Source organism: Lactuca sativa, chromosome 8 (assembly GCF_002870075.4).
Source record: "Lactuca sativa cultivar Salinas chromosome 8, Lsat_Salinas_v11, whole genome shotgun sequence".
Classification (NCBI taxonomy): Eukaryota; Viridiplantae; Streptophyta; class Magnoliopsida; order Asterales; family Asteraceae; genus Lactuca; species Lactuca sativa.
Window position 1 is genome coordinate 11,652,426 of NC_056630.2, and position 15,336 is coordinate 11,667,761.

A 15,336-nucleotide genomic window follows, 5' to 3' on the forward strand; every position below is an offset into this window, starting at 1 on the left:
AAGAACCCACTACACTGGTTATAGAACCATTTTAAATAAAGGTCGGCCCAAGGAAGAAGGTTACAATAGGAATGTAGAACCACCGAGTGTTAGGAAGGACAACACCAAGAAAGAGGTTGATAAAGATGGATGCAAGTATGAAGATATTATGGCATCCTAACCACCAAGTCATTTTGGAGAACCAACATTAGTAGCAGTCATCGATTGGATCTATGAAATTGAGATTGTGTTCGAGAGTTGTGACTGCATCGATCAATGGAAAACAATCTTCACGATCAAACATCTAAAGAGTAAAGTATTGAGCTGGTGGAAGCGGCTGGCTAATACTATACCAAAAGGAGAAGCAAGGAAGATGTCATGAGAGAAATTTCTTCTACGGTTAAAAGGAGAATACTTCTCAGAGAGAGACCTTCTGGAAGTAGCTAATCAATTCCAAAACCTGAAGAAATGAGAGATGAGCGTCAGAGAGTACGCTGTAGCCTTTACTAAAAAGATGAAATTAGTCCCTTATCTAGTTCATAATGATCTCTAGAAGATAAAGAAGTTTGATAATGGATTACCAATGGATTTTGGTCCTTTGGTAAAAAGCTCAAACACCTTGGAAGCAGCCGTCCCAGTGGCCAGATCCTTGGAATTTATAATTGAGGGGAGGACTACCAAAAAAGTAGAAGTTGGAAAGAAAAGGAAGGGTGAAGGAATTTAGAAACCCAATAAGAATGGTATATTTTTGAAATATAAATCCAACGACAAGAAGCCCAAAGATAACAATGATGCAAGATGGTGCAAAGAATATAGAAGGGAGCACTTTGGGAAATGCAAGGAGAAAATGATATGCTACAAGTATGGATGGACGAATCACTATTCAGATGAATGCAAACATGAAAAGAGAATGTGTTTTGAGTGTATAGTACAAGGGCATATTTCAAAGGACTGCCCAAAAAAGAAAGGAGCAACACGAGCATTACAAAAGACGATAAAGACGATAAAGGAAGAAACATATTATACTTTAGGAAATCAGAGATAGGAAGCTACCCAAGTTCAAATTAGTCATCCCTCATAGATAGTATTGTAGTATTTAGCCTATTATATGAGGCATTAAGTGTAAAAAATTGTGAAGATGATTGTCACCAATCCTAAAGTAATAAAATCTTTGAATATATGTTAAACCATTTATTGTTTCATATGTGGAGTGACTTGGGGAAAATACAAGACAAATTTTGGGACGAGTATGAGTAGGTGTGGAAGGTAGTATGGGCCTGTACTACGAGAAGCACGAGACTCGTACTTGGATCAGGAAGAACCACAAGGTTACTAAGACATTAAGTAGTCGAGATATTTTACTCATTTCCATAATTACCTTTGTTTCAATAATGACTATGAGGATAAATATTTCAACCTTAGTGGTCAGATCAAATCGAGTCCTACTAATGTACAAAGTAAGTTCAACATAACATCCAAGTTTAGGAAAAGATAATTGAAATGATCAATAGAAGTACCATAATCATCGTTAAAATTAAGCAGTCGGTCGCTAGAAGTGCTACAAGCTAAAGTGTGATTATATCACATTAGAACTGTTGGGTTTTGAGCATTCTAACACTCCTAAGTGTACATGCAACCCTAAATATCTTGGATCAATGTTTTCTCTATTATACATGCAAATATGAACTTTCCAAGGTATTCATCCTAACTAGCATAATAACATTGATTCATATGAGTATATCAACTTAGAATTACATACCTCTTTGATGTATGTCTTCATGAAGCTTGAGTGCCTAGTGCCCCAAGTGTGACACCTCAAATGGTTCACACAACACCAAATACACTTGGCATAGATTAGAGAGAAATCCACACATCATGAAAATCGGCTAGCCCTTTCTCATATTCTCTAATCGCCGATTTTGTCAACAATAAGATGATTATATAGTTAGTGACAATTAGGGTAAACCCTAATTGTCATGGCTTTCCATTTCCTTGGATCCATGGGTTCAAATATACAATGGAGCATCCATGGAGCATCTTATAGGTTTTAGCCCAACTTGATAATCCATGGAGTCTTAGCCCACTATACAAGTATGGATGATTTACACAATCAACCCATATATTTAATTAGTCTTCTTTTGATCACTTAATTAATTCTATATTAATTCTTGATCAGTACTAATTAAATAATCTTATTAATATATTAGAACTTATAATATACTAACAAACCTTAAGTGTTATTTCTCTCACTTTAGTCTATCCAAATGCATGATGCCATGCAACCCAAATGGACCGTGCCGGGTCGGGTCAAGTCTTACCAATTATAGTTATGGACTTAGGCATTCATCCAACAGTCTCCCACTTGGATAAGTCTAAAACTATTATTGCAAGTATGACTTCAAGAACCGACTGGCAATCGTAGCTCTCAAAATCTTTTGTCGAACTCTGACCTTGCCGATGATCTCTGACCTTTGTCAATGACTTACAAAAGGGTACACCTTTCTGTGTTATAGTGGTTAGGGGTTTGGCGATTCTGGAAAAATTCTTAATGAATCTGCGGTAATAGCCGGCGAGACCCAAGAATTGACGAATTTTTGTGGGTGTCTTCGGTGCCGACCAATTCTCTATCACCTTGATTTTGGACAGGTCCACGTGTATACCCTCCTCGCTTACCAAGTGACGAAGGAAAGCTAGTTTCCGAATCCAGAATTCACACTTGGAGAATTTCGCGTACAACTTTTCCGATCTAAGAGTTTTCAACACTAGCCTTAAGTGTTGTTTGTGATCTTCTTCACTTTTGGAATAGACAAGTATGTCGTCAATGAACACGATGATGAGCTTGTCCAGAAAGGGACGACACACCCGGTTCATCAGGTCCATGAACACTGCCGGTGCGTTGGTTAGACCGAAGGGCATCACTACGAACTCGTAGTGACCATATCGAGTCTTGAATGCTGTCTTGGAAACATCATTCTCGTGAAATCGCAGCTGATGGTACCCTGATCTAAGGTCTATCATCGAGAAATAGCTGGCTCCCTGAAGTTGATCGAAGAGGTCATCTATTCGAGGAAGAGGATAACGGGTTTTGACAGTCAACTTGTTCAGCTCACGATAGTCTATACACATCCGAAAGGATCCATCTTTCTTCTTCACAAATAATACCGGGGCTCCCCAGGGTGAGGAACTCGGTCTGATGAACCCTTTACTAAGTAGCTCATTGAGCTGGCTGGATAACTCTTGCATTTCTGTTGGCGCTAAGCGATATGGGGACTTGGCTACGGGGGTAGCTCCAAGAATTAGGTTGATGCAAAACTCGACTTGAGGTTTGGGAGGAAATTCCTGGAAGCTCTTCGGGAAAGACATCAGGAAAGTTGCAGACTTCGGGGATGCTCTCGAGGTCTTTAACTTCCTGTTTCTTGTTGATCACATGAGCTAGGAATATGTAACACTCCTTTCGCAGAAGTTTTTGAGCTTTGATGCACGAAATGATGCGAAGGTTGGAACTAAGTTTATCGTCGTAGATCATGAGAGTCTGGTCAGAGGGAAGATTGAGACGGATGGCTTTTTCGTAACAAAGGATATCAGCATGATTGAGACTCAACCAATCCATGCCAAAGATAACATCAAAGATCTTTATGGAAACTGGAATTAGGTCGATGGGAAAGGAGTGATCGTTCAGGGTAAGGGTACAGCCTATGAATATATTGCTAATGTTCTCTTTCTCACCGTTAGCCATCTCGACGGTAAATACTTTGGTTACTAATTGAGGACTATGTTTAAGAAGATGTTTGAATGAATGGCTAACAAATCTTCTTTTAGCACCAGAATTGAAAAGGATTGCAAGCATAAGAGTTGTCGAGAAGGAACATACCTGCGACAATGGTGGGGTCGGCGACTGCCTCCTCCTACTTTATAGTTAGAAATATCCCAATGTTGTTGGTTGTTGTTGCTTTTGGGCAGTTTCGCTTGAAATGCCCGACTTCACCGCACCTGTAGCAGGCCTGATCGACACCCGCTCCGGAAGCTTGATTGATTGGTGGTTGGTGTTTTGCAGTTTCGAGCAGTGTGGCCCTTTTTGCCACAGCTGCTGCAGATCAACTCACGGCATGGGCCAGGGATACGATGGTGGTATCTACACTTGTCGCACCGAGGCAGGTTACCAGCATACCTATTGGTAGGTGCTTGAGCTGTAGGAGCAACGACAGGAGTAGTAGCAGCTTGGACTGCCATAGTTTTGTGCTTTTTGGAGGGCCCTTGCGAACTCTGACCCTTTTGCTTTTTCCAAAATATCTTCTTACTTTGACTACACTCATTCCGGTGTCCCTGATCACCTTCATGATCTTGGGAATGGGTGTCTCTTCCTAGTCCGCCAGACCCGCCGAGGTTCAAGTGTGACATTGCAGCCGTCACTGCGACAGTAGCAGCTGCCTGAAATATGACAGGGTCGAATTGAGAAGGATGTAGTGGCGGAGGATTGTTGTTCCTTGAGCTGGGTCCTTTCTTTGGAGGCATATTGATCTAAAATGATCAGGAAAGAGAGGATGGTAAGTCCTCTGAATTGAATCAAGAGATATGGAACAAGAGATATCTCGTTATGGCAGATAGAGTGTTCTACTAAGCGATAAAATAGGAAAGAGTTACCGAAGCAAGTAAACTATCGCTAAGGAAAAAATGAGTAGCAACACCCGGAATGAATTTCTACAACGTATTCGGCTTTGGCTAAAATACTCCTATAGTATTTTTATGGTTTGTTGCGATGACGACTTGTTGTTTGGATATTTGGTAAGTTTTAGGCCTGTTGCACACCACAGTCACTCCCAAGCACATGTTGGCCGTGTCTCGAAAGAATATAGTTGATCAGGCTATATTGACCCTAGACACGACTACATAACTGCCCAGGTTTAACCACAGTGCACAACACCCAATTACTTATGTTTTGTTCTACTCATGGTTATGGTTTCTGGCGTTTAGGTATTCTTGTATACTTGGAGTAAAAATACTTATATTTTTAAAGTATACTTTTAGTTCAGAGCACTTCGGCCCCTTAGTGTTTATAGTTATATACCATGTAAGGTTCGGTATACTTAGTTCACTATAAACAAGGGCTCTGATACCAATCTGTCACACCCCGAAACCGATGGCAGAAACGTTCCAGGGCGGAGGACGTCATGTAAATTATCACAACCAATGTACATAGTAACCATAGTAAACACAACCATTACATTACATAGGAATATTTACATTGCTTTAAAAGTAAAGTAATACATGTTTTATATATACATCAGTACGAACAAAAGTAAAGACGTGACTTATATACGCTCCGTCTTCTCCAAAAGAACGTGGGATACCTGTCTAATGGGAACCTGAGAATATAAGTAGTTTTAAAAATATCAGCATAAAGCTGGTGAGTTCATAAGCGGTTTGTTTCTGGTGAAAGAATCAGTTTGCCTTTGGTTTCATGAAAAAGTTGTTATCCAAGAAAATCCCATATTTTCTTATAAGAGTAGTTTAGTTATCCATTGGTTAAACAGCCTGATTAAGAAAAGTTAAGTTATTCCAGGAAAAACCCTTATTTTCCTTAAAAGTTGGTGGTTGGTTATCGATTCAGAATGAAGTGTACAAGTATCTACCATACTTGTAGCGTTTAAGTGAAGTATCCTGAAGGTCTGGTTATCCTTGAAAAGTACATTAGTTTTAACACGTATATAAAACTAATAAGTAGGTTGTAAACTAATTTCCTAAGCGTATTAATTTACTAGGTTCTTTATTACTTAAAAGTAAATCTCCATTATCTAATTTGCGAGTTCTATAACCATATGATAAACTAGATATGGCAAGAAGGCCAGTATCATTTTATGACTTTTGTCACCCGTAGACCTGCCGGTCCCACTATAGCTAGCAGCAAGGTGCGGGGTAGTCAGCCCCGGATAGATCTATACACTCAAGTCGCGCTCTCCTTCTAAGAGATTCTGGTTACAGGGGCGGTCCTCCACTCGCGTATCTCTGTGGAGTGTTTCAGAGGACGTGTCTCCAATCTTAAGAATAACGAATTTACAAGTAATAATGCGGAAAATCCTGTTTTATTAATGACATTAAATCCTTTGTGAAATATAAAATATAACATTTTATAATGATTTTCACAATTAGTTTGAAAACTAACTCTGCAAGTTAAACGGTTGGTTAATGCGGATTTCAGTGTTAAAAACATACTGAACATGTAACTATAACATACGAAATAATAAGTTTTGAGTACAAGTTTCCTTGTACTTTTTCTTGTATTCCCCCCTGAAAACATTAAAAACACAGAAAATGGTGTAGAGGTATGAACTCACCAGACGAGAAATGTGTCGGATAGGATGCTAAGTGTCAGTTTAGGGCTTGAACACACGCGAGGATCCTATGTAACATGACGAGATACATAATTGTATCTAATTAGACTTTGAACTACTAATTATGTAAGATATTACATTCTGAGGCGCGAAAACACTTTATCTCAAGTGTTAGGAATGATCCGGGTTGCATCTAAGGGGGTGTGGGGTCTAGTTATGGAGTTTACTTTTCAAGAGTAAACTCTTAGAGGAGATTACGGCCCATAGACCATATCCCCATGATTTTACGGCTGTAAAATCATGGGTGGTGTGTTCTTGGATGTTTAAAGGTCTTACAACACTTGTGTAATTAGGCTAGGTTCAATTTTAGGGCATAGGAAGTGACTAAGGCTTCAGTTTGATCACTTTGAGGAGTTCACGGCTATAAACATAGAGTTTACGACCGTAAACTCTTACTTGACCCTTTCTTGTATGATTTGGGGTCTCAAATGAAAGAATATAAGGTTCAATGCATTAATCCAAGCCATAAGGGGAACTTAGGGCACCATTTGACCTCCTTAAGGGAGTTTACGGCCAAAGAACCATTCCCTTGGGGGTTTACGACCGTACTCTCTTAAGTTCTAGGTCTCTTTCAAGTTTAAGGTCCCTAATTCGATGGTGGTTGATTCTAGACATTATCTCAAGCCATAGGAGGTGTTTAAGGGGAAATTTAACACCTTAAATGGTGTTTACGGCCTATGAATGAGTGTTTACGGTCCAAGAATGTTCTTGGGCCGTAAACTCATGTTTACTCCCAAAATGATAAGATTTTGGTGTTCTAAGTCCATTCATGGAAGCCTGTAAGTCATAGTTAAGCACTAGAAGTGATTTGGAAGGGTTTTGGGGCTTCAAAACCCCATTTATGGGTGTTTGCGGTTTGGGGTTGTTCCTGGGCCGTAAACACAAGTTCTTGAGAGTTTTGGATGATTTAAACCCGAATTTGCATGCTAAACAAGCTAATCTATAAGCTAGGATAGGTCACTTACCAATTTGGAGCTTGAAAGAGGTGATTTTGGATCAAAATTTGAGTTGTAGAGAGAGAGTAGAGAGAGAGTGATAAGAGTGGGAAAAAGCTTCAAATGAAGTCCACTCACCCTTATATAGGGTTCGAGTTTGTGGCCCGGTGGGAATCTAACTGATACCGACGTTAAACGGAGCTTCTGGTCGTACCCAATTAAGTTGTCGTAACCCGACGTGGTCGTGAATTAGAAACTTTTAAAAAGAATATCGAGGGTGTTTACGTGTTTCTAATGCGTTTGGACACTCATGAAGTCATAATAAAAGTCCCAATTTAAATAACCTAATCCAAAATGTTAACGGAACAATTCGATAAAGACGAGTTTTATTGATAGAAACGGGTTACAGTGACGGAATAAATTTCAGGTTGTCACACCCTGAAGTTTTTTGAGTGTGACTTCTTCCTTATTCATGTGGTATGTCATGCAGAATTGATCATATCACGAGGGTAAGGAGTGCAAAATGATATCTATTCGAAGCTCCTTATGGAAGTTCACATTAAGATTCAGCAAATGATCCACATACCTTTGCATTTTCTGCATGTGGCTCGTGACGGAGTCTCCGTCCTTCATCATGGTTGTTATCATGGAGTAGATGATTTCATACCTCTCTTGTCGTGCACTTTGATGGTATCTTTCCATCAGATCTTGGTGCATTTCAAAAGGGTAGAAGTCCTCATAGGACTTTTGGAGTTCTGCTGTCATGGTGGCCAACATGATGCATGTCATTTTGGTAGCATCACTTTCATGTGCCCGGAAGTCAGCGACTCCTGGGGAATTGCAGTGGTCTCATCAATCTCCTTAAGCCCCTTATTGAGGACATATTCTTTGTCCTCGTAGCGGGTAATCATCCTGATGTTTCTGATCCATTCATTGAAGTTGGATCCATGAAAAGTGACTTTCCCACACAAGTTCATAAGGGTAAAGGAGCCATTAGGATTAGAGCGAGAAGCAACATTGTTTGAAGACATATAAAAGAAGAGGACAAGATTAGTTTAGATATTAAGAGAGTCCTTAATAATACACCCAAATGTAATATTAAGGCTAGGATCCAATCACAATATATTATAACTTAGAAGAGGTATGTCGTAATCCAAGCTATAACATATTTGAAAGGTAGGTGAATGATGATTCACTAATTTCCACAATGAAAACGAAATATAAATATTAAGTTTTTAATTGGTTCTTAAAAATTCCTAGATTCTTTTGAGATTCAATGAACTTTTCAAAGTCATGTTTCAATCTCGAGTGTGCCCTCCAAGTTTTGTGACTAAGATACCGAGGATCACAAAACGAGGTGTGAAGTAACCATGTAAATCACTTGGTACCCTTAAAGTTCATCACTCAATTGATGTGTCGGTTAACCACACACGCTCCACCGATACTATGATAAACCTTAAGTCACCATTTACCTACCTTGTTAAGTCCAACGACTTAAATAAAGTGTAAAGTGTAATTTCATGGATTAGCACCTTATTCACAATTTCCTAAAGTAACTAAGATTGGGAATTTAATAAAACATTTTAGTTACTTTATAATATTCATCATACTTTTAATGAGAATTTACAAGTCCTTGTCCTACCCGTTCGGCTAACGACCCTCCACCGATCAAGGAAGCGGTGGGTGAGAGTGGACACCCATTAAGTTGCCATTTTTTAGGCAACAACCTTATACCCCCTTATAGACCGGCTTCGTGAATGAGGCGTACTAGTGGTAAGACGACTTGATCTTATACATACATATATATATATATATATATATATATATATATATATATATATATATATATATATATATATATATATATATTATTAACTTATAATATTATAAAGTATAAGGGTTGATTTTTAACTTTTAAAAATCTAAGGGTTGGAACTAAAGTTTTAATCATGACTTTACTTGTTCCAAAACTTGAGGGCAAGTTTTGTAACTTTACAAAACCTTTCATATTCATAACTTATGAGTTATTAAAATGAAGACTCTTTATTTTATAACTTATGTGTTCTTTTAATAGCTTTTAACACAAAGAGGCTTTTGGTTATCCATAACTTGAGGACAAGTTAAGGACTCCATTAAAACACATAAAGATCATGAATTAATCATATAAACAAGTAACTCCTATGATCTATCAAGAACTCATAAGAACATGAACATTCATATCAAAATTACAAGAACACATGAACACATATAATCATGAAAAATTGATATTAGCTACTGTAAATGGATTAGAACAACCATTACACCATCTAAAACAAGTTTTATAACACCAAAACAGTTTAGGGTAATGTTTCTAGTCCATTTCCAGCAGCACAAATTGAATTTCCGCATTCTGCATGACCAACTTGTCGAGTACACGAACTGACTTGCCGAGTTGGTTGCATTTTCACTTGGACTCGTCGAGTCCTCCCCATGGACTCGTCGAGTCCCTTGTGCAGACAGCAAAAAAATCGATTTTAAACACTATTTTGCATCAAGTATTCACAAACAAGCCTAGGCTCTGATACCACTGATGGGTTTTGAGCATTCTAACACTTCCTAAGTGTACATGCAACCCTAATAAACCTTGGATCTATGTTTGTCTAAAATACATGCAAAATATGATTTCCAAGGTTTATAATCCTATCTAGCATACATGGGGAACTTTTATCCTAAAAGGATGGCTAGAATTGCATACCTTGTAGTTGATTTTGATTCCTTGAAACCTTGTAAGCCTAGCACCCCAAGTGTGATGCCTCAAATGCTTCACACAACACCAAATGCCTTTGGAATGACTTTTGAGAGAATGCACACACTTGAAAAATCGGCCTAGCCCTCTTATGTTCTTAGTGTAGCCGATTTTAGTGGAGAAGGTGTTACTTTTATAGTATGACACATCTAGGGTTACACCATGTAAACCCTAATGTGTCATGACTCTTCATTTCCATGACCCATGGTTTTGTAACTCCCATGGAGCATCCTATGGGTTTAACCCAACTTGATAATCCATGGAGCCTTTTAGCCCACTATATAAGTTATGGATGATTTACATAATCAACCCATATATTTAATTAGTTATCTTTGGATCACTTAATTAATTCCAAATTAATTCTTGATCAATACTAATTAAATAATACTATTAATATATTAGAACTTATAATATATTAATAAACCACAAGTGTTATTTCTCTCATTTAGTCTATCCAAATGCATGATGCCATGCAACCCAAATGGACCATGTCGGTTCGGGTCAAGTACATACCAAAAATAGTCATGGACTTAGACACCTTATCCAATAGAACCATGTCCAACAAGGTCCGATTACGTCTCTCAGCCACACCATTCAATTGTGGCGTTCTCGGAGGCGTCAATTGCAAAACGATTCCGCATTCCTTTGGATAGTCGTGAAACTCAAGACTTAGGTACTCTCCTCCTTGGTCTAATTGAAGCATCTTGATTTTCCTGCCCAGTTGATTCTCCACTTCATTCATAAACTCTTTGAACTTTTTGAAGGTTTCTGACTTTTGCTTGATTAAATAGATATCTCCATATCTGTTATAATCATCCGTAAAAGTCACGTAGAAGCGACAAGCATCCCTTGTGGTGGATCTAAAGGGCCTACACACATCGGTGTGTATGAGATCCAATAGACCCTCACCCCTTTCACAAGTGCCAGTAAAGGGTGACTTGGTTATCTTCCCAAGTAAGCAAGACTCACACACGTCATCATCCCTAAGGTCGAATGACTCCAAAACTCCATCCTTTTTGGAGTTGGGCTATGCGTTTCTTGTTTACAAGGCCAAGGCGACAATGCCACAAGCATGCTTTGTCCAAACTATTGGACGAATCAATATTCAACACATCATTTCCCAAATTATCAACAACTAACACAGATTCATAAATCCCATTACAAGGTAATGCATTGAAATAAAAAACACAATTCAAATAAACATTAATAGAACCATTACTATTATCAAATGAATATCTGAAACCTTGTTTATATAATCCATGAAAAGAAATGATGTTCCATGTCATATCTGGCAAATAGCAAAAATTATTTAAATCTAATCCTAACCCATTACTCAACACTAAAGAATAAACTCTGACTCTAGTCACAGGCGACGATCTTCTATTTCCCATAATCAAGTTTATCTTCCCATGTTCCACCTCCCTACTTCTTCTTAGGCCCTGTAAATCAGAACAAATGTGGAAACCACATCCTGTATCAAGAACCCATGAAGTAGCAAGTGATGTGTAACAACCCGAAGTTGTTCATCGCCGAAAACCCGTTCTGCCCGAATAACTCGTCGGAAATCGAAATGTCCCGTTATCGTTTTTGGGCTTAGTTAACTAAAATTATATATTTATTTTCATTCAATGAGGGTCCAAATCATTTAGGAACTCATGAATTTAGCCCAAAACAATTATTTCATAAGTTTTAGAAATATCCTCGTCGGGTGACGGAAACTCAATCGGGTGCGACCCAAAGCATCGTTTAAGGCCAGTATCGGGTAGAATTCCACCGTGTCCAAGTTTTAGGAACTATATAAACATGTTTAAGCACTCATTTGAAGCTTTTTCCTTCTCTCTCTACTCTCTCTCTAACCTCTCTCCTAAATCCAAAGATTAAGTGTCCAAAACTCAAATTTAAGGCTCCAAACCCTTAAGGTACCTTCCTAGCCTTAATCTATAGCATGTTTAGCTTCCAAATTAGACACTTAATCATGAAATTGGACAATATATGTGAGTTTACGGCCCAGGAGGTTGCCTAGGCCGTAAACATCATTTTGAAGGGTTTTTAGCCCTTAAACTCCTTCCTAGACTCAATTGGACTTTAGATATGGTTAAGGGACTTCAAGATATGAGCTTAGAACACTTAAAACTTTGATTTTGAGGACTTTGAAGGAGTTTACGGCCAAGGCATAAGCTTGGGCCGTAAACTCATGTTAATGGTGTTTTTCATGCCTTTAAACCCATCCAAATCACCTCTATAACTTAGATATGAATTATAGGACCTTGGTATTAGCATTTGGACACTTGAAACATGATTTTTGAGGGACTTAGATGAGTTTACGGCCAAGGATAGTGCTTGGGCCGTAAACTCCCCAAAACTTGGCATAAATCCAATTCTAAGGTGTTAGAAAGCCATCCAACATCACCAAAAGCCTTGGAATAAATCAAGGGACCAACCAAAAATACTTTAAAGGCCTTAAACACATCTTTTGTGGGATTTCTAAGAGTTTACGGCCAAGACCTGTTCTTGGGCCGTAAACTCCAAAATTTTTGGTGTTAGAATGCAAACTAAACACCCCTAAGGCCCTTAGATGAATTTTAGAAGTCCTTTCATGCAAGTTTTAGACCTTGAAACACCTTGTAGCACCATATATTAGAGTTTACGGCCATGAAGGGGGTTTCATGGGCCGTAAACTCCATAAATCCCTCATATGTCACTTGCAAACTCATTTCTAGGCTTGTGGGAATTTTTAGAATCACATGTGATTGATTTTAACAACTTAAAAACACTAAATCTTGAAGAAATGAGAGTTTACGGCCAAAGAACCCATGCCTAGGCCGTAAACTCCCTTATGTAGTGTAAATGATGTTTTTAATTCAATCCAAGCCTTAAGAAAAATTAATCCAAGCATTTCCAAGTGTCCATATCCATTTATGACCCAAATTTGCACCATAAACCACCCTACCATGAGTTTACGGCCGTAAACTCATGGGGAATGGGTGTTTTGGACCTAACACTCTTGTATAAGTTTACTCATGGGGAGTAAACTCAAGTCCCAAGTCCCTAGTGTCATTTCACATCCTTAAACGCCACCCGGGTCCCTCCAAACACTCGTATCGGAGTGTTTTCGCGACTAGAAGCAATTGTCCCTATCCAACAATCAATCTAAGTCCTAATTAGATACAAATGTGTATCTTTACATTATAATTAGGAACCTCGTGTATTTACAAGCCCCGGATCAACTCTTAGCATCCAAATCGTCATACTTCTCGTCCGGTGAGTTCATACCCCTACGCCTTTTTCACTGTATTTTTTAACTGTTTTCAGGGGGGAATACAAGCAAACCAAAACTGTTTTCAAATCATAACATTTATGTGTTTTAAATAATATCTGGCAATCTTATAAACTCTTTTACTCCTTATGTATTATGTTGAGCATAAGGAATGATTTATCAATTACAACTAAATGGATTTTAGTTAAGAAAATAACCAAACTAATCAAATTATTATGGGAATAATTTGGGGTTCTATGTTATTCTTTATATCAAGTATTGATATCTGTATTAAGTTATTAGATAAACTATGTCTGATTCAGTTTATCTCTATATCGTTTGAATGTTTTGCCAGATAGTCTCATTGTATGTAACTATTTTCACTGTATCATGTCTTAAAACCTTTGTATGTCTGTTATCGTATGAAAATCCTGTGAATAGTTTAATACTAGCTTGTGAGATAGTCACTACCCTTTATGGATGATCAAGTAAATCCTCTCCGGAAGTGTAACCAGAGTCCCCTGGAGGGAGAGCGAGGAATTTGTGAATAGATCTATTCGGGACTGACAATCCCACACCTTAACTGCTAGCTACAGTTAGGCGGGCACGCCTGGGGTGACAAATTCTGGATATCATTCGACATCTGACTAACGTCAAGGAGGTCTCGTTGTCGTATCAGTATGGTTACTCGGCTCACAATACGTATTAATATAAACTTATTCACAGCTAGGATCTGTTTAGAATCAATATCTCGTTCGGGATGGTAATCCCATGGTCTTGTAATCTATATCTCGTTCGGGATGGTAATCCCATGGTTTTATGTCTATACCTCGTTCGGGATAATAATCCCATGATCTTGTGCCTACATTTCGTTCGGGATGGCAATCCCATGGTTTGAAACTAAATCTTATACGGGATGATAATCCCATGATTTTATCAAATTATCTTATAACTGGTTCGGGATGTAGTCCCAAGGTTTTCAAAATACTAGCTATTTACAGTTCGTCTAAATTATAGTTTTGTGTATTAAACTATACTATGTGTTATTCAATCAATCTTGTAATTAGGAAAATATGGGATTTTCCTGGGATTAACTTATATCTGTAACAAAACTGTAACGAAAGAAAACTTAACTACTTTACATAAGAAAATATGGGATTTTCTTGGATATCAAATCTTTACAGAAAACTAAAGGAAATCAATACATTTTCACAAAACAAAACCGCTTATGAACTCACCAGCTTTATGCTGATTTTCAAACCGCTTGTATTCTCAGGTCCAAGTTAGTCAGGTACCCGACGATATCTTTTGGTAAAGACGGAGTGCTCCGAAGAACCGTCTCTTTTGTTCATATGATATATGTATAACTTTGTACAATTTACTTTTGAACCAAACGTAAACTTTCAAATATATGTAATGTAATGGTTGTTTACTGTGATTACTATGTACATTGGATTTGATACACAACATGGAGTCAACCCCGGGAACGTTTCCGCCTTTGGTTTTCGGGGTGTGACATGATGAGTTGTTATATTTAATAGAATACATACCTCCATAGGTGGGTTTTATCTTCCCATCTCTAATGTCATGCAGATATTTGGGGCAGCTTCGTTTCCAGTGGCCCTTCTCGTGGCAATAGAAGGACTCTGCTTCCTTAGGGTCAGAGGAGGGTTTAGCAAAACCTGCTTTGGTCCCACTAAAGGATGAACCATCACGGGATTTTCCCATTTGGTAGCTCTTTGAAGGAGCCTTCCTCTTCTTTCCCTTCCCTTGGCCAATTACCAACACGGGAGCAACCATAGCAGGGGATGATGCAACAGATTTTTCCTTGAGGTTGCTCTCAGCAGTCCATGAAGCTTACTCAAGGAGACCCCCTCTTTATTCATGTGGTAGGTCATTCTGAACTGGTTGTGGCAGGAAGGCAAGGAGTAGAGGATGATGTCGATAGCCAAATCCTCATCAAACTTAACATTAAGTTTGAGAAGACGATCA